Here is a 21004-nt window from a genome sequence, read left to right as displayed (position 1 = left end):
AAGGGGCCACGGTGTTTCTGTATCTCTATTATGTTGGTGCGGCTTCGGAACTTCTAAATATCTTGATATATCTCGAGAACTACGCATCTGATCAAAAAATATCATAGAACATAAAAAGTAGGAAACTTAATTCTCTACAAAAAAGGTCTCTTAACATTTTGCCATAGCTCGCTTCGTTTCCGAGATATTTGCAGATTTATCTCCAGGGAAGGGGCCTGACGGACATATTTCGAGATATTTCTTCTTCTTGTTGTTCTTCTTCTGCACAGCTAAGCTGGAAGTGGCATTTGCAGCTCGCAATAGTGCAGAGTTATCTCAAAGAAAGGGGCCACGGTGTTTCTGTATCTCTATTATGTTGGTGCGGCTTCGGAACTTTTAAATATCTTGATATATCTCGAGAACTACGCATCTGATCAAAAAATATCATAGAACATAAAAAGTAGGAAACTTAATTCTCTACAAAAAAGGTCTCTTAACATTTTGCCATAGCTCGCTTCGTTTCCGAGATATTTGCAGATTTATCTCCAGGGAAGGGGCCTGACGGACATATTTCGAGATATTTCTTCTTCTTGTTGTTCTTCTTCTGCACAGCTAAGCTGGAAGTGGCATTTGCAGCTCGCAATAGTGCAGAGTTATCTCAAAGAAAGGGGCCACGGTGTTTCTGAATCTCTATTATGTTGGTGCGGCTTCGGAACTTTTAAATATCTCGATATATCTCGAAAACTACGCTTCTGATCAAAAAATATCATAGAAGATAAATTGTAGGAAACATAATTCTCTACAAAAAACGTCTCTTAACATTTTGCCATAGCTCGCTTCGTTTCCGAGATATTTGCAGATTCAGCTCAAAGGAACGGGCCTGACGGACATATTTCGAGATATTTCTTCTTCTTGTTGTTCTTCTTCTGCACAGCTAAGCTGGAAGTGGCATTTGCAGCTCGCAATAGTGCAGAGTAATCTCAAAGAAAGGGGCCACGGTGTTTCTGTATCTCTATTATGTTGGTGCGGCTTCGGAACTTTTAAATATCTTGATATATCTCGAGAACTACGCATCTGATCAAAAAATACCCCAGAACATAAAAAGTAGGAAACTTAATTCTCTACAAAAAAGGTCTCTTAACATTTTGCCATAGCTCTCTTCGTTTCCGAGATATTTGCAGATTTATCTCCAGGGAAGCGGCCTGACGGACATATTTCGAGATATTTCTTCTTCTTGTTGTTCTTCTTCTGCACAGCTAAGCTGGAAGTGGCATTTGCAGCTCGCAGTAGTGCAGAGTTATCTCAAAGAAAGGGGCCACGGTGTTTCTGTATCTCTATTATGTTGGTGAGGCTTCGGAACTTTTAAATATCTTGATATATCTCGAGAACTACGCATCTGATCAAAAAATATCATAGAACATAAAAAGTAGGAAACTTAATTCTCTACAAAAAAGGTCTCTTAACATTTTGCCATAGCTCGCTTCGTTTCCGAGATATTTGCAGATTTATCTCAAGGGAAGGGGCCTGACGGACATATTTCGAGATATTTCTTCTTCTTGTTGTTCTTCTTCTGCACAGCTAAGCTGGAACTGGCATTTGCAGCTCGCAATAGTGCAGAGTAATCTCAAAGAAAGGGGCCACGGTGTTTCTGTATCTCTATTATGTTGGTGCGGCTTCGGAACTTTTAAATATCTCGATATATCTCGACAACCACGCTTCTGATCAAAAAATATCATAGAACATAAATTGTAGGAAACATAATTCTCTACAAAAAAGGTCTCTTAACATTTTGCCATAGCTCGCTTCGTTTCCGAGATATTTGCAGATATATATCAAGGGAAGGGGCCTGACGGACATATTTCGAGATATTTCTTCTTCTTGTTGTTCTTCTTCTGCACAGCTAAGCTGGAAGTGGCATTTACAGCTCGCAATAGTGCAGAGTTATCTCAAAGAAAGGGGCCACGGTGTTTCTGTATCTCTATTATGTTGGTGCGGCTTCGGAACTTTTAAATATCTTGATATATCTCGAGAACTACGCATCTGATCAAAAAATATCATGAAACATAAAAAGTAGGAAACTTAATTCTCTACAACTAAGGTCTCTTAACATTTTGCCATAGCTCTCTTCGTTTCCGAGATATTTGCAGATTTATCTCCAGGGAAGGGGCCTGACGGACATATTTCGGGATATTTCTTCTTCTTGTTGTTCTTCTTCTGCACAGCTAAGCTGGAAGTGGCATTTGCAGCTCGCAATAGTGCAGAGTTATCTCAAAGAAAGGGGCCACGGTGTTTCTGTATCTCTATTATGTTGGTGCGGCTTCGGAACTTTTAAATATCTTGATATATCTCGAGAACTACGCATCTGATCAAAAAATATCATAGAACATAAAAAGTAGGAAACTTAATGCTCTACAAAAAAGGTCTCTTAACATTTTGCCATAGCTCGCTTCGTTTCCGAGATATTTGCAGATTTATCTCAAGGGAAGGGGCCTGACGGACATATTTCGAGATATTTCTTCTTCTTGTTGTTCTTCTTCTGCACAGCTAAGCTGGAAGTGGCATTTGCGGCTCGCACTAGTGCAGAGTTATCTCAAAGAAAGGGGCCACGGTGTTTCTGAATCTCTATTATGTTGGTGCGGCTTCGGAACTTTTAAATATCTCGATATATCTCGAAAACTACGCTTCTGATCAAAAAGTATCATAGAACATAAATTGTAGGAAACATAATTCTCTACAAAAAACGTCTCTTAACATTTTGCCATACCTCGCTTCGTTTCCGAGATATTTGCAGATTCAGCTCAAAGGAACGGGCCTGACGGACATATTTCGAGATATTTCTTCTTCTTGTTGTTCTTCTTCTGCACAGCTAAGCTGGAAGTGGCATTTGCAGCTCGCAATAGTGCAGAGTTATCTCAAAGAAAGGGGCCACGGTGTTTCTGTATCTCTATTATGTTGGTGCGGCTTCGGAACTTTTAAATATCTTGATATATCTCGAGAACTACGCATCTGATCAAAAAATATCATAGAACATAAAAAGTAGGAAACTTAATGCTCTACAAAAAAGGTCTCTTAACATTTTGCCATAGCTCGCTTCGTTTCCGAGATATTTGCAGATATATCTCAAGGGAAGGGGCCTGACGGACATATTTCGAGATATTTCTTCTTCTTGTTGTTCTTCTTCTGCACAGCTAAGCTGGAAGTGGCATTTGCGGCTCGCACTAGTGCAGAGTTATCTCAAAGAAAGGGGCCACGGTGTTTCTGAATCTCTATTATGTTGGTGCGGCTTCGGAACTTTTAAATATCTCGATATATCTCGAAAACTACGCTTCTGATCAAAAAGTATCATAGAACATAAATTGTAGGAAACATAATTCTCTACAAAAAACGTCTCTTAACATTTTGCCATAGCTCGCTTCGTTTCCGAGATATTTGCAGATTCAGCTCAAAGGAACGGGCCTGACGGACATATTTCGAGATATTTCTTCTTCTTGTTGTTCTTCTTCTGCACAGCTAAGCTGGAAGTGGCATTTGCAGCTCGCAATAGTGCAGAGTTATCTCAAAGAAAGGGGCCACGGTGTTTCTGTATCTCTATTATGTTGGTGCGGCTTCGGAACTTTTAAATATCTTGATATATCTCGAGAACTACGCATCTGATCAAAAAATATCATAGAACATAAAAAGTAGGAAACTTAATGCTCTACAAAAAAGGTCTCTTAACATTTTGCCATAGCTCGCTTCGTTTCCGAGATATTTGCAGATTTATCTCAAGGGAAGGGGCCTGACGGACATATTTCGAGATATTTCTTCTTCTTGTTGTTCTTCTTCTGCACAGCTAAGCTGGAAGTGGCATTTGCGGCTCGCACTAGTGCAGAGTTATCTCAAAGAAAGGGGCCACGGTGTTTCTGAATCTCTATTATGTTGGTGCGGCTTCGGAACTTTTAAATATCTCGATATATCTCGAGAACTACGCTTCTGATCAAAAAGTATCATAGAACATAAATTGTAGGAAACATAATTCTCTACAAAAAACGTCTCTTAACATTTTGCCATAGCTCGCTTCGTTTCCGAGATATTTGCAGATTCAGCTCAAAGGAACGGGCCTGACGGACATATTTCGAGATATTTCTTCTTCTTGTTGTTCTTCTTCTGCACAGCTAAGCTGGAAGTGGCATTTGCAGCTCGCAATAGTGCAGAGTTATCTCAAAGAAAGGGGCCACGGTGTTTCTGTATCTCTATTATGTTGGTGCGGCTTCGGAACTTTTAAATATCTTGATATATCTCGAGAACTACGCATCTGATCAAAAAATATCATAGAACATAAAAAGTAGGAAACTTAATGCTCTACAAAAAAGGTCTCTTAACATTTTGCCATAGCTCGCTTCGTTTCCGAGATATTTGCAGATTTATCTCAAGGGAAGGGGCCTGACGGACATATTTCGAGATATTTCTTCTTCTTGTTGTTCTTCTTCTGCACAGCTAAGCTGGAAGTGGCATTTGCGGCTCGCACTAGTGCAGAGTTATCTCAAAGAAAGGGGCCACGGTGTTTCTGAATCTCTATTATGTTGGTGCGGCTTCGGAACTTTTAAATATCTCGATATATCTCGAAAACTACGCTTCTGATCAAAAAGTATCATAGAACATAAATTGTAGGAAACATAATTCTCTACAAAAAGCGTCTCTTAACATTTTGCCATAGCTCGCTTCGTTTCCGAGATATTTGCAGATTCAGCTCAAAGGAACGTGCCTGACGGACATATTTCGAGATATTTCTTCTTCTTGTTGTTCTTCTTCTGCACAGCTAAGCTGGAAGTGGCATTTGCAGCTCGCAATAGTGCAGAGTTATCTCAAAGAAAGGGGCCACGGTGTTTCTGTATCTCTATTATGTTGGTGCGGCTTCGGAACTTTTAAATATCTTGATATATCTCGAGAACTACGCATCTGATCAAAAAATATCATAGAACATAAAAAGTAGGAAACTTAATGCTCTACAAAAAAGGTCTCTTAACATTTTGCCATAGCTCGCTTCGTTTCCGAGATATTTGCAGATTTATCTCAAGGGAAGGGGCCTGACGGACATATTTCGAGATATTTCTTCTTCTTGTTGTTCTTCTTCTGCACAGCTAAGCTGGAAGTGGCATTTGCGGCTCGCACTAGTGCAGAGTTATCTCAAAGAAAGGGGCCACGGTGTTTCTGAATCTCTATTATGTTGGTGCGGCTTCGGAACTTTTAAATATCTCGATATATCTCGAAAACTACGCTTCTGATCAAAAAGTATCATAGAACATAAATTGTAGGAAACATAATTCTCTACAAAAAACGTCTCTTAACATTTTGCCATAGCTCGCTTCGTTTCCGAGATATTTGCAGATATATCTCAAGGGAAGGGGCCTGACGGACATATTTCGAGATATTTCTTCTTCTTGTTGTTCTTCTGCTGCACAGCTATACTGGAAGTGGCATTTCCAGCTCGCAATAGTGCAGAGTTATCTCAAAGAAAGGGGCCACGGTGTTTCTGTATCTCTATTATGTTGGTGCGGCTTCGGAACTTTTAAATATCTTGATATATCTCGAGAACTACGCATCTGATCAAAAAATATCATAGAACATAAAAAGTAGGAAACTTAATTCTCTACAAAAAGGTCTCTTAACATTATGCCATAGCTCGCTTCGTTTCCGAGATATTTGCTGATTTATCTCAAGGGAAGGGGCCTGACGGACATATTTCGAGATATTTCTTCTTCTTGTTGTTCTTCTTCTGCACAGCTAAACTGGAAGTGGCATTTCCAGCTCGCAATAGTGCAGAGTTATCTCAAAGAAAGGGTCCACGGTGTTTCTGTATCTCTATTATGTTGGTGCGGCTTCGGAACTTTTAAATATCTCGATATATCTCGAAAACTACGCTTCTGATCAAAAAATATCATAGAACATAAATTGTAGGAAACATAATTCTCTACAAAAAAGGTCTCTTAACATTTTGCCATAGCTCGCTTCGTTTCCGAGATATTTGCAGATTTATCTCAAGGGAAGGGGCCTGACGGACATATTTCGAGATATTTCTTCTTCTTGTTGTTCTTCTTCTGCACAGCTAAGCTGGAAGTGGCATTTGCGGCTCGCACTAGTGCAGAGTTATCTCAAAGAAAGGGGCCACGGTGTTTCTGTATCTCTATTATGTTGGTGCGGCTTCGGAACTTTTAAATATCTTGATATATCTCGAGAACTACGCATCTGATCAAAAAATATCATAGAACATAAAAAGTAGGAAACTTAATTCTCTACAAAAAAGGTCTCTTAACATTTTGCCATAGCTCGCTTCGTTTCCGAGATATTTGCAGATTTAACTCAAGGGAAGGGGCCTGACGGACATATTTCGAGATATTTCTTCTTCTTGTTGTTCTTCTTCTGCACAGCTAAGCTGGAAGTGGCATTTGCAGCTCGCAGTAGTGCAGAGTTATCTCAAAGAAAGGGGCCACGGTGTTTCTGTATCTCTATTATGTTGGTGCGGCTTCGGAACTTTTAAATATCTTGATATATCTCGAGAACTACGCATCTGATCAAAAAATATCATAGAACATAAAAAGTAGGAAACTTAATTCTCTACAAAAAAGGTCTCTTAACATTTTGCCATAGCTCGCTTCGTTTCCGAGATATTTGCAGATTTATCTCAAGGGAAGGGGCCTGACGGACATATTTCGAGATATTTCTTCTTCTTGTTGTTCTTCTTCTGCACAGCTAAGCTGGAAGTGGCATTTGCGGCTCGCACTAGTGCAGAGTTATCTCAAAGAAAGGGGCCACGGTGTTTCTGAATCTCTGTTATGTTGGTGCGGCTTCGGAACTTTTAAATATCTCGATATATCTCGAAAACTACGCTTCTGATCAAAAAATATCATAGAACATAAATTGTAGGATACTTAATTCTCTACAAAAAAGGTCTCTTAACATTTTGCCATAGCTCGCTTCGTTGCCGAGATGTTTGCAGATTTATCTCAAGGGAAGGGGCCTGACGGACATATTTCGAGATATTTCTTCTTCTTGTTGTTCTTCTTCTGCACAGCTAAGCTGGAAGTGGCATTTGCGGCTCGCACTAGTGCAGAGTTATCTCAAAGAAAGGGGCCACGGTGTTTCTGTATCTCTATTATGTTGGTGCGGCTTCGGAACTTTTAAATATCTTCATATATCTCGAGAACTACGCATCTGATCAAAAAATATCATAGAACATAAAAAGTAGGAAACTTAATTCTCTACAAAAAAGGTCTCTTAATATTTTGCCATAGCTCGCTTCGTTTCCGAGATATTTGCAGATTTATCTCCAGGGAAGGGGCCTGACGGACATATTTCGAGATATTTCTTCTTCTTGTTGTTCTTCTTCTGCACAGCTAAGCTGGAAGTGGCATTTGCAGCTCGTAATAGTGCAGAGTTATCTCAAAGAAAGGGGCCACGGTGTTTCTGTATCTCTATTATGTTGGTGCGGCTTCGGAACTTTTAAATATCTTGATATATCTCGAGAACTACGCATCTGATCAAAAAATATCATAGAACATAAAAAGTAGGAAACTTAATTCTCTACAAAAAAGGTCTCTTAACATTTTGCCATAGCTCGCTTCGTTTCCGAGATATTTGCAGATTTATCTCAAGGGAAGGGGCCTGACGGACATATTTCGAGATATTTCTTCTTCTTGTTGTTCTTCTTCTGCACAGCTAAGCTGGAAGTGGCATTTGCGGCTCGCACTAGTGCAGAGTTATCTCAAAGAAAGGGGCCACGGTGTTTCTGAATCTCTATTATGTTGGTGCGGCTTCGGAACTTTTAAATATCTCGATATATCTCGAAAACTACGCTTCTGATCAAAAAGTATCATAGAACATAAATTGTAGGAAACATAATTCTCTACAAAAAACGTCTCTTAACATTTTGCCATAGCTCGCTTCGTTTCCGAGATATTTGCAGATTCAGCTCAAAGGAACGGGCCTGACGGACATATTTCGAGATATTTCTTCTTCTTGTTGTTCTTCTTCTGCACAGCTAAGCTGGAAGTGGCATTTGCAGCTCGCAATAGTGCAGAGTTATCTCAAAGAAAGGGGCCACGGTGTTTCTGTATCTCTATTATGTTGGTGCGGCTTCGGAACTTTTAAATATCTTGATATATCTCGAGAACTACGCATCTGATCAAAAAATATCATAGAACATAAAAAGTAGGAAACTTAATGCTCTACAAAAAAGGTCTCTTAACATTTTGCCATAGCTCGCTTCGTTTCCGAGATATTTGCAGATTTATCTCAAGGGAAGGGGCCTGACGGACATATTTCGAGATATTTCTTCTTCTTGTTGTTCTTCTTCTGCACAGCTAAGCTGGAAGTGGCATTTGCGGCTCGCACTAGTGCAGAGTTATCTCAAAGAAAGGGGCCACGGTGTTTCTGAATCTCTATTATGTTGTTGCGGCTTCGGAACTTTTAAATATCTCGATATATCTCGAAAACTACGCTTCTGATCAAAAAGTATCATAGAACATAAATTGTAGGAAACATAATTCTCTACAAAAAACGTCTCTTAACATTTTGCCATAGCTCGCTTCGTTTCCGAGATATTTGCAGATATATCTCAAGGGAAGGGGCCTGACGGACATATTTCGAGATATTTCTTCTTCTTGTTGTTCTTCTGCTGCACAGCTATACTGGAAGTGGCATTTCCAGCTCGCAATAGTGCAGAGTTATCTCAAAGAAAGGGGCCACGGTGTTTCTGTATCTCTATTATGTTGGTGCGGCTTCGGAACTTTTAAATATCTTGATATATCTCGAGAACTACGCATCTGATCAAAAAATATCATAGAACATAAAAAGTAGGAAACTTAATTCTCTACAAAAAGGTCTCTTAACATTATGCCATAGCTCGCTTCGTTTCCGAGATATTTGCTGATTTATCTCAAGGGAAGGGGCCTGACGGACATATTTCGAGATATTTCTTCTTCTTGTTGTTCTTCTTCTGCACAGCTAAACTGGAAGTGGCATTTCCAGCTCGCAATAGTGCAGAGTTATCTCAAAGAAAGGGTCCACGGTGTTTCTGTATCTCTATTATGTTGGTGCGGCTTCGGAACTGTTAAATATCTCGATATATCTCGAAAACTACGCTTCTGATCAAAAAATATCATAGAACATAAATTGTAGGAAACATAATTCTCTACAAAAAAGGTCTCTTAACATTTTGCCATAGCTCGCTTCGTTTCCGAGATATTGGCAGATTTATCTCAAGGGAAGGGGCCTGACGGACATATTTCGAGATATTTCTTCTTCTTGTTGTTCTTCTTCTGCACAGCTAAGCTGGAAGTGGCATTTGCGGCGCGCACTAGTGCAGAGTTATCTCAAAGAAAGGGGCCACGGTGTTTCTGAATCTCTATTATGTTGTTGCGGCTTCGGAACTTTTAAATATCTCGATATATCTCGAAAACTACGCTTCTGATCAAAAAGTATCATAGAACATAAATTGTAGGAAACATAATTCTCTACAAAAAACGTCTCTTAACATTTTGCCATAGCTCGCTTCGTTTCCGAGATATTTGCAGATATATCTCAAGGGAAGGGGCCTGACGGACATATTTCGAGATATTTCTTCTTCTTGTTGTTCTTCTGCTGCACAGCTATACTGGAAGTGGCATTTCCAGCTCGCAATAGTGCAGAGTTATCTCAAAGAAAGGGGCCACGGTGTTTCTGTATCTCTATTATGTTGGTGCGGCTTCGGAACTTTTAAATATCTTGATATATCTCGAGAACTACGCATCTGATCAAAAAATATCATAGAACATAAAAAGTGGGAAACTTAATTCTCTACAAAAAGGTCTCTTAACATTATGCCATAGCTCGCTTCGTTTCCGAGATATTTGCTGATTTATCTCAAGGGAAGGGGCCTGACGGACATATTTCGAGATATTTCTTCTTCTTGTTGTTCTTCTTCTGCACAGCTAAACTGGAAGTGGCATTTCCAGCTCGCAATAGTGCAGAGTTATCTCAAAGAAAGGGTCCACGGTGTTTCTGTATCTCTATTATGTTGGTGCGGCTTCGGAACTTTTAAATATCTCGATATATCTCGAAAACTACGCTTCTGATCAAAAAATATCATAGAACATAAATTGTAGGAAACATAATTCTCTACAAAAAAGGTCTCTTAACATTTTGCCATAGCTCGCTTCGTTTCCGAGATATTGGCAGATTTATCTCAAGGGAAGGGGCCTGACGGACATATTTCGAGATATTTCTTCTTCTTGTTGTTCTTCTTCTGCACAGCTAAGCTGGAAGTGGCATTTGCGGCGCGCACTAGTGCAGAGTTATCTCAAAGAAAGGGGCCACGGTGTTTCTGTATCTCTATTATGTTGGTGCGGCTTCGGAACTTTTAAATATCTTGATATATCTCGAGAACTACGCATCTGATCAAAAAATATCATAGAACATAAAAAGTAGGAAACTTAATTCTCTACAAGAAAGGTCTCCTAACATTTTGCCATAGCTCGCTTCGTTTCCGAGATATTTGCAGATTTATCTCAAGGGAAGGGGCCTGACGGACATATTTCGAGATATTTCTTCTTATTGTTGTTCTTCTTCTGCACAGCTAAGCTGGAAGTGGCATTTGCAGCTCGCAATAGTGCAGAGTTATCTCAAAGAAAGGGGCCACGGTGTTTCTGTATCTCTATTATGTTGGTGCGGCTTCGGAACTTTTAAATATCTTGATATATCTCGAGAACTGCGCTTCTGATCAAAAAATATCATAGAACATAAAAAGTAGGAAACTTAATTCTCTACAAAAAAGGTCTCTTAACATTTTGCCATAGCTCGCTTCGTTTCCGAGATATTTGCAGATTTATCTCAAGGGAAGGGGCCTGACGGACATATTTCGAGATATTTCTTCTTCTTGTTGTTCTTCTTCTGCACAGCTAAGCTGGAAGTGGCATTTGCGGCTCGCACTAGTGCAGAGTTATCTCAAAGAAAGGGGCCACGGTGTTTCTGAATCTCTGTTATGTTGGTGCGGCTTCGGAACTTTTAAATATCTCGATATATCTCGAAAACTACGCTTCTGATCAAAAAATATCATAGAACATAAATTGTAGGATACTTAATTCTCTACAAAAAAGGTCTCTTAACATTTTGCCATAGCTCGCTTCGTTTCCGAGATGTTTGCAGATTTATCTCAAGGGAAGGGGCCTGACGGACATATTTCGAGATATTTCTTCTTCTTGTTGTTCTTCTTCTGCACAGCTAAGCTGGAAGTGGCATTTGCGGCTCGCACTAGTGCAGAGTTATCTCAAAGAAAGGGGCCACGGTGTTTCTGTATCTCTATTATGTTGGTGCGGCTTCGGAACTTTTAAATATCTTCATATATCTCGAGAACTACGCATCTGATCAAAAAATATCATAGAACATAAAAAGTAGGAAACTTAATTCTCTACAAAAAAGGTCTCTTAATATTTTGCCATAGCTCGCTTCGTTTCCGAGATATTTGCAGATTTATCTCCAGGGAAGGGGCCTGACGGACATATTTCGAGATATTTCTTCTTCTTGTTGTTCTTCTTCTGCACAGCTAAGCTGGAAGTGGCATTTGCAGCTCGTAATAGTGCAGAGTTATCTCAAAGAAAGGGGCCACGGTGTTTCTGTATCTCTATTATGTTGGTGCGGCTTCGGAACTTTTAAATATCTTGATATATCTCGAGAACTACGCACCTGATCAAAAAATATCATAGAACATAAAAAGTAGGAAACTTAATTCTCTACAAAAAAGGTCTCTTAACATTTTGCCATAGCTCGCTTCGTTTCCGAGATATTTGCAGATTTATCTCAAGGGAAGGGGCCTGACGGACATATTTCGAGATATTTCTTCTTCTTGTTGTTCTTCTTCTGCACAGCTAAGCTGGAAGTGGCATTTGCGGCTCGCACTAGTGCAGAGTTATCTCAAAGAAAGGGGCCACGGTGTTTCTGTATCTCTATTATGTTGGTGCGGCTTCGGAACTTTTAAATATCTTGATATATCTCGAGAACTACGCATCTGATCAAAAAATATCATAGAACATAAAAAGTAGGAAACTTAATTGTCTACAAAAAAGGTCTCTTAACATTTTGCCATAGCTCGCTTCGTTTCCGAGATATTTGCAGATTTATCTCCAGGGAAGGGGCCTGACGGACATATTTCGAGATATTTCTTCTTCTTGTTGTTCTTCTTCTGCACAGCTAAGCTGGAAGTGGCATTTGCAGCTCGCAATAGTGCAGAGTTATCTCAAAGAAAGGGGCCACGGTGTTTCTGTATCTCTATTATGTTGGTGCGGCTTCGGAACTTTTAAATATCTTGATATAACTCGAGAACTACGCATCTGATCAAAAAATATCATAGAACATAAAAAGTAGGAAACTTAATTCTCTACAAAAAAGGTCTCTTAACATTTTGCCATAGCTCGCTTCGTTTCCGAGATATTTGCAGATTTATCTCAAGGGAAGGGGCCTGACGGACATATTTCGAGATATTTCTTCTTCTTGTTGTTCTTCTTCTGCACAGCTAAGCTGGAAGTGGCATTTGCGGCTCGCAATAGTGCAGAGTAATCTCAAAGAAAGGGGCCACGGTGTTTCTGTATCTCTATTATGTTGGTGCGGCTTCGGAACTTTTAAATATCTTGATATATCTCGAGAACTACGCATCTGATCAAAAAATACCATAGAACATAAAAAGTAGGAAACTTAATTCTCTACAAAAAAGGTCTCTTAACATTTTGCCATAGCTCTCTTCGTTTCCGAGATATTTGCAGATTTATCTCCAGGGAAGCGGCCTGACGGACATATTTCGAGATATTTCTTCTTCTCGTTGTTCTTCTTCTGCACAGCTAAGCTGGAAGTGGCATTTGCAGCTCGCAATAGTGCAGAGTAATCTCAAAGAAAGGGGCCACGGTGTTTCTGTATCTCTATTATGTTGGTGCGGCTTCGGAACTTTTAAATATCTTGATATATCTCGAGAACTACGCATCTGATCAAAAAATATCATAGAACATAAAAAGTAGGAAACTTAATTCTCTACAAAAAAGGTCTCTTAAAATTTTGCCATAGCTCGCTTCGTTTCCGAGATATTTGCAGATTTATCTCCAGGGAAGGGGCCTGACGGACATATTTCGGGATATTTCTTCTTCTTGTTGTTCTTCTTCTGCACAGCTAAGCTGGAAGTGGCATTTGCGGCTCGCACTAGTGCAGAGTTATCTCAAAGAAAGGGGCCACGGTGTTTCTGAATCTCTGTTATGTTGGTGCGGCTTCGGAACTTTTAAATATCTCGATATATCTCGAAAACTACGCTTCTGATCAAAAAATATCATAGAACATAAATTGTAGGAAACTTAATTCTCTACAAAAAAGGTCTCTTAACATTTTGCCATAGCTCGCTTCGTTTCCGAGATGTTTGCAGATTTATCTCAAGGGAAGGGGCCTGACGGACATATTTCGAGATATTTCTTCTTCTTGTTGTTCTTCTTCTGCACAGCTAAGCTGGAAGTGGCATTTGCGGCTCGCACTAGTGCAGAGTTATCTCAAAGAAAGGGGCCACGGTGTTTCTGTATCTCTATTATGTTGGTGCGGCTTCGGAACTTTTAAATATCTTCATATATCTCGAGAACTACGCATCTGATCAAAAAATATCATAGAACATAAAAAGTAGGAAACTTAATTCTCTACAAAAAAGGTCTCTTAATATTTTGCCATAGCTCGCTTCGTTTCCGAGATATTTGCAGATTTATCTCCAGGGAAGGGGCCTGACGGACATATTTCGAGATATTTCTTCTTCTTGTTGTTCTTCTTCTGCACAGCTAAGCTGGAAGTGGCATTTGCAGCTCGTAATAGTGCAGAGTTATCTCAAAGAAAGGGGCCACGGTGTTTCTGTATCTCTATTATGTTGGTGCGGCTTCGGAACTTTTAAATATCTTGATATATCTCGAGAACTACGCATCTGATCAAAAAATATCATAGAACATAAATTGTAGGAAACATAATTCTGTACAAAAAACGTCTCTTAACATTTTGGCATAGCTCGCTTCGTTTCCGAGATATTTGCAGATTCAGCTCAAAGGAACGGGCCTGACGGACATATTTCGAGATATTTCTTCTTCTTGTTGTTCTTCCTCTGCACAGCTAAGCTGGAAGTGGCATTTGCGGCTCGCACTAGTGCAGAGTTATCTCAAAGAAAGGGGCCACGGTGTTTCTGTATCTCTATTATGTTGGTGCGGCTTCGGAACTTTTAACTATTTTGATATATCTCGAGAACTACGCATCTGATCAAAAAATACCATAGAACATAAAAAGTAGGAAACTTAATTCTCTACAAAAAAGGTCTCTTAACATTTTGCCATAGCTCTCTTCGTTTCCGAGATATTTGCAGATTTATCTCCAGGGAAGCGGCCTGACGGACATATTTCGAGATATTTCTTCTTCTTGTTGTTCTTCTTCTGCACAGCTAAGCTGGAAGTGGCATTTGCAGCTCGCAGTAGTGCAGAGTTATCTCAAAGAAAGGGGCCACGGTGTTTCTGTATCTCTATTATGTTGGTGCGGCTTCGGAACTTTTAAATATCTTGATATATCTCGAGAACTACGCATCTGATCAAAAAATATCATAAAACATAAAAAGTAGGAAACTTAATTCTCTACAAAAAAGGTCTCTTAACATTTTGCCATAGCTCGCTTCGTTTCCGAGATATTTGCAGATTTATCTCCAGGGAAGGGGCCTGACGGACATATTTCGAGATATTTCTTCTTCTTGTTGTTCTTCTTCTGCACAGCTAAGCTGGAAGTGGCATTTGCAGCTCGCAATAGTGCAGAGTTATCTCAAAGAAAGGGGCCACGGTGTTTCTGTATCTCTATTATGTTGGTGCGGCTTCGGAACTTTTAAATATCTTGATATATCTCGAGAACTACGCATCTGATCAAAAAATATCATAGAACATAAAAAGTAGGAAACTTAATTCTCTACAAAAAAGGTCTCTTAACATTTTGCCATAGCTCGCTTCGTTTCCGAGATATTTGCAGATTTATCTCAAGGGAAGGGGCCTGACGGACATATTTCGAGATATTTCTTCTTCTTGTTGTTCTTCTTCTGCACAGCTAAGCTGGAAGTGGCATTTGCGGCTCGCACTAGTGCAGAGTTATCTCAAAGAAAGGGGCCACGGTGTTTCTGTATCTCTATTATGTTGGTGCGGCTTCGGAACTTTTAAATATCTTGATATATCTCGAGAACTACGCATCTGATCAAAAAATATCATAGAACATAAAAAGTAGGAAACTTAATTCTCTACAAAAAAGGTCTCTTAACATTTTGCCATAGCTCGCTTCGTTTCCGAGATATTTGCAGATTTATCTCAAGGGAAGGGGCCTGACGGACATATTTCGAGATATTTCTTCTTCTTGTTGTTCTTCTTCTGCACAGCTAAGCTGGAAGTGGCATTTGCGGCTCGCACTAGTGCAGAGTTATCTCAAAGAAAGGGGCCACGGTGTTTCTGAATCTCTATTATGTTGGTGCGGCTTCGGAACTTTTAAATATCTCGATATATCTCGAAAACTACGCTTCTGATCAAAAAGTATCATAGAACATAAATTGTAGGAAACATAATTCTCTACAAAAAACGTCTCTTAACATTTTGCCATAGCTCGCTTCGTTTCCGAGATATTTGCAGATTCAGCTCAAAGGAACGGGCCTGACGGACATATTTCGAGATATTTCTTCTTCTTGTTGTTCTTCTTCTGCACAGCTAAGCTGGAAGTGGCATTTGCAGCTCGCAATAGTGCAGAGTAATCTCAAAGAAAGGGGCCACGGTGTTTCTGTATCTCTATTATGTTGGTGCGGCTTCGGAACTTTTAAATATCTTGATATATCTCGAGAACTACGCATCTGATCAAAAAATACCATAGAACATAAAAAGTAGGAAACTTAATTCTCTACAAAAAAGGTCTCTTAACATTTTGCCATAGCTCTCTTCGTTTCCGAGATATTTGCAGATTTATCTCCAGGGAAGCGGCCTGACGGACATATTTCGAGATATTTCTTCTTCTTGTTGTTCTTCTTCTGCACAGCTAAGCTGGAAGTGGCATTTGCAGCTCGCAGTAGTGCAGAGGTATCTCAAAGAAAGGGGCCACGGTGTTTCTGTATCTCTATTATGTTGGTGCGGCTTCGGAACTTTTAAATATCTTGATATATCTCGAGAACTACGCATCTGATCAAAAAATATCATAGAACATAAAAAGTAGGAAACTTAATTCTCTACAAAAAAGGTCTCTTAACATTTTGCCATAGCTCGCTTCGTTCCCGAGATATTTGCAGATGTATCTCCAGGGAAGGGGCCTGACGGACATATTTCGAGATATTTCTTCTTCTTGTTGTTCTTCTTCTGCACAGCTAAGCTGGAAGTGGCATTTGCAGCTCGCAATAGTGCAGAGTTATCTCAAAGAAAGGGGCCACGGTGTTTCTGTATCTCTATTATGTTGGTGCGGCTTCGGAACTTTTAAATATCTTGATATAACTCGAGAACTACGCATCTGATCAAAAAATATCATAGAACATAAAAAGTAGGAAACTTAATTCTCTACAAAAAAGGTCTCTTAACATTTTGCCATAGCTCGCTTCGTTTCCGAGATATTTGCAGATTTATCTCAAGGGAAGGGGCCTGACGGACATATTTCGAGATATTTCTTCTTCTTGTTGTTCTTCTTCTGCACAGCTAAGCTGGAAGTGGCATTTGCGGCTCGCACTAGTGCAGAGTTATCTCAAAGAAAGGGGCCACGGTGTTTCTGAATCTCTATTATGTTGGTGCGGCTTCGGAACTTTTAAATATCTCGATATATCTCGAAAACTACGCTTCTGATCAAAAAGTATCATAGAACATAAATTGTAGGAAACATAATTCTCTACAAAAAACGTCTCTTAACATTTTGCCATAGCTCGCTTCGTTTCCGAGATATTTGCAGATTCAGCTCAAAGGAACGGGCCTGACGGACATATTTCGAGATATTTCTTCTTCTTGTTGTTCTTCTTCTGCACAGCTAAGCTGGAAGTGGCATTTGCAGCTCGCAATAGTGCAGAGTAATCTCAAAGAAAGGGGCCACGGTGTTTCTGTATCTCTATTATGTTGGTGCGGCTTCGGAACTTTTAAATATCTTGATATATCTCGAGAACTACGCATCTGATCAAAAAATACCATAGAAGATAAAAAGTGGGAAACTTAATTCTCTACAAAAAAGGTCTCTTAAGATTTTGCCATAGCTCTCTTCGTTTCCGAGATATTTGCAGATTTATCTCCAGGGAAGCGGCCTGACGGACATATTTCGAGATATTTCTTCTTCTTGTTGTTCTTCTTCTGCACAGCTAAGCTGGAAGTGGCATTTGCAGCTCGCAGTAGTGCAGAGTTATCTCAAAGAAAGGGGCCACGGTGTTTCTGTATCTCTATTATGTTGGTGCGGCTTCGGAACTTTTAAATATCTCGATATATCTCGAAAACTACGCTTCTGATCAAAAAATATCATAGAACATAAAAAGTAGGAAACTTAATTCTCTACAAAAAAGGTCTCTTAACATTTTGCCATAGCTCGCTTCGTTTCCGAGATATTTGCAGATTTATCTCAAGGGAAGGGGCCTGACGGACATATTTCGAGATATTTCTTCTTCTTGTTGTTGTTCTTCTGCACAGCTAAGCTGGAAGTGGCATTTGCGGCTCGCACTAGTGCAGAGTTATCTCAAAGAAAGGGGCCACGGTGTTTCTGTATCTCCATTATGTTGGTGCGGCTTCGGAACTTTTAAATATCTTGATATATCTCGAGAACTACGCATCTGATCAAAAAATATCATAGAACATAAAAAGTAGAAAACTTAATTCTCTACAAAAAAGGTCTCTTAACATTTTGCCATAGCTCGCTTCGTTTCCGAGATATTTGCAGATTTATCTCAAGGGAAGGGGCCTGACGGACATATTTCGAGATATTTCTGCTTCTTGTTGTTCTTCTTCTGCACAGCTAAGCTGGAAGTGGCATTTGCGGCTCGCACTAGTGCAGAGTTATCTCAAAGAAAGGGGCCACGGTGTTTCTGTATCTCTATTATGTTGGTGCGGCTTCGGAACTTTTAAATATCTTGATATATCTCGAGAACTACGCATCTGATCAAAAAATATCATAGAACATAAATTGTAGGAAACATAATTCTCTACAAAAAACGTCTCTAAACATTTTGCCATAGCTTGCTTCGTTTCCGAGATATTTGCAGATTCAGCTCAAAGGAACGGGCCTGACGGACATATTTCGAGATATTTCTTCTTCTTGTTGTTCTTCTTCTGCACAGCTAAGCTGGAAGTGGCATTTGCAGCTCGCAATAGTGCAGAGTAATCTCAGAGAAAGGGGCCACGGTGTTTCTGTATCTCTATTATGTTGGTGCGGCTTCGGAACTTTTAAATATCTTGATATATCTCGAGAACTACGCATCTGATCAAAAAATATCATAGAACATAAAAAGTAGGAAACTTAATTCTCTACAAGAAAGGTCTCTTAACATTTTGCCATAGCTCGCTTCGTTTCCGAGATATTTGTAGATTTATCTCAAGGGAAGAGGCCTGACGGACATATTTCGAGATATTTCTTCTTCTTGTTGTTCTTCTTCTGCACAGCTAAGCTGGAAGTGGCATTTGCAGCTCGCAATAGTGCAGAGTTATCTCAAAGAAGGGGGCCACGGTGTTTCTGTATCTCTATTATGTTGGTGCGGCTTCGGAACTTTTAAATATCTTGATATATCTCGAGAACTACGCATCTGATCAAAAAATATTATAGAACATAAAAAGTAGGAAACTTAATTCTCTACAAAAAAGGTCTCTTAACATTTTGCCATAGCTCGCTTCGTTTCCGAGATATTTGCAGATTTATCTCAAGGGAAGGGGCCTGACGGACATATTTCGAGATATTTCTGCTTCTTGTTGTTCTTCTTCTGCACAGCTAAGCTGGAAGTGGCATTTGCGGCTCGCACTAGTGCAGAGTTATCTCAAAGAAAGGGGCCACGGTGTTTCTGTATCTCTATTATGTTGGTGCGGCTTCGGAACTTTTAAATATCTTGATATATCTCGAGAACTACGCATCTGATCAAAAAATATCATAGAACATAAATTGTAGGAAACATAATTCTCTACAAAAAACGTCTCTAAACATTTTGCCATAGCTTGCTTCGTTTCCGAGATATTTGCAGATTCAGCTCAAAGGAACGGGCCTGACGGACATATTTCGAGATATTTCTTCTTCTTGTTGTTCTTCTTCTGCACAGCTAAGCTGGAAGTGGCATTTGCAGCTCGCAATAGTGCAGAGTAATCTCAAAGAAAGGGGCCACGGTGTTTCTGTATCTCTATTATGTTTGTGCGGCTTCGGAACTTTTAAATATCTTGATATATCTCGAGAACTACGCATCTGATCAAAAAATATCATAGAACATAAAAAGTAGGAAACTTAATTCTCTACAAGAAAGGTCTCTTAACATTTTGCCATAGCTCGCTTCGTTTCCGAGATATTTGTAGATTTATCTCAAGGGAAGGGGCCTGACGGACATATTTCGAGATATTTCTTCTTCTTGTTGTTCTTCTTCTGCACAGCTAAGCTGGAAGTGGCATTTGCAGCTCGCAATAGTGCAGAGTTATCTCAAAGAAGGGGGCCACGGTGTTTCTGTATCTCTATTATGTTGGTGCGGCTTCGGAACTTTTAAATATCTTGATATATCTCGAGAACTACGCATCTGATCAAAAAATATTATAGAACATAAAAAGTAGGAAACTTAATTCTCTACAAAAAAGGTCTCTTAACATTTTGCCATAGCTCGCTTCGTTTCCGAGATATTTGCAGATTTATCTCAAGGGAAGGGGCCTGACGGACAGATTTCGAGATATTTCTTCTTCTTGTTGTTCTTCTTCTGCACAGCTTAGCTGGAAGTGGCATTTGCGGCTCGCACTAGTGCAGAGTTATCTCGAAGAAAGGGGCCACGGTGTTTCTGTATCTCTATTATGTTGGTGCGGCTTCGGAACTTTTAAATATCTTGATATATCTCGAGAACTACGCATCTGATCAAAAAATATCATAGAACATAAAAAGTAGGAAACTTAATTCTCTACAAAAAAGGTCTCTTATCATTTTGCCATAGCTCGCTTCGTTTCCGAGATATTTGCAGATTTATCTCAAGGGAAGGGGCCTGACGGACATATTTCGAGATATTTCTTCTTCTTGTTGTTCTTCCTCTGCACAGCTAAGCTGGAAGTGGCATTTGCAGCTCGCAATAGTGCAGAGTAATCTCAAAGAAAGGGGCCACGGTGTTTCTGTATCTCTATTATGTTGGTGCGGCTTCGGAACTTTTAAATATCTTGATATATCTCGAGAACTACGCATCTGATCAAAAAATATCATAGAACATAAAAAGTAGGAAACTTAATTCTCTACAAAAAAGGTCTCTTAACATTTTGCCATAGCTCGCTTCGTTTCCGAGATATTTGCAGATTTATCTCAAGGGAAGGGGCCTGACGGACATATTTCGAGATATTTCTTCTTCTTGTTGTTCTTCTTCTGCACAGCTAAGCTGGAAGTGGCATTTGCGGCTCGCACTAGTGCAGAGTTATCTCAAAGAAAGGGGCCACGGTGTTTCTGTATCTCTATTATGTTGGTGCGGCTTCGGAACTTTTAAATATCTTGATATATCTCGAGAACTACGCATCTGATCAAAAAATATCATAGAACATAAATAGTAGGAAACTTAATTCTCTACAAAAAAGGTCCCTCAACATTTTGCCATAGCTCGCTTCGTTTCCGAGATATTTGCACATTTATCTCAAGGGAAGCGGCCTAACGGACATATTTCGAGATATTTCTTCTTCTTGTTGTTCTTCTTCTGCACAGCTAAGCTGGAAGTGGCATTTGCGGCTCGCACTAGTGCAGAGTTATCTCAAAGAAAGGGGCCACGGTGTTTCTGTATCTCTATAATGTTGGTGCGGCTTCGGAACTTTTAAATATCTCGATATATCTCGAA

This window comes from Osmia lignaria, unplaced genomic scaffold (genome assembly GCF_051020975.1).
Source record: "Osmia lignaria lignaria isolate PbOS001 unplaced genomic scaffold, iyOsmLign1 scaffold0003, whole genome shotgun sequence".
NCBI lineage: Eukaryota > Metazoa > Arthropoda > Insecta > Hymenoptera > Megachilidae > Osmia > Osmia lignaria.
This window is presented reverse-complemented; position numbering follows the sequence as displayed.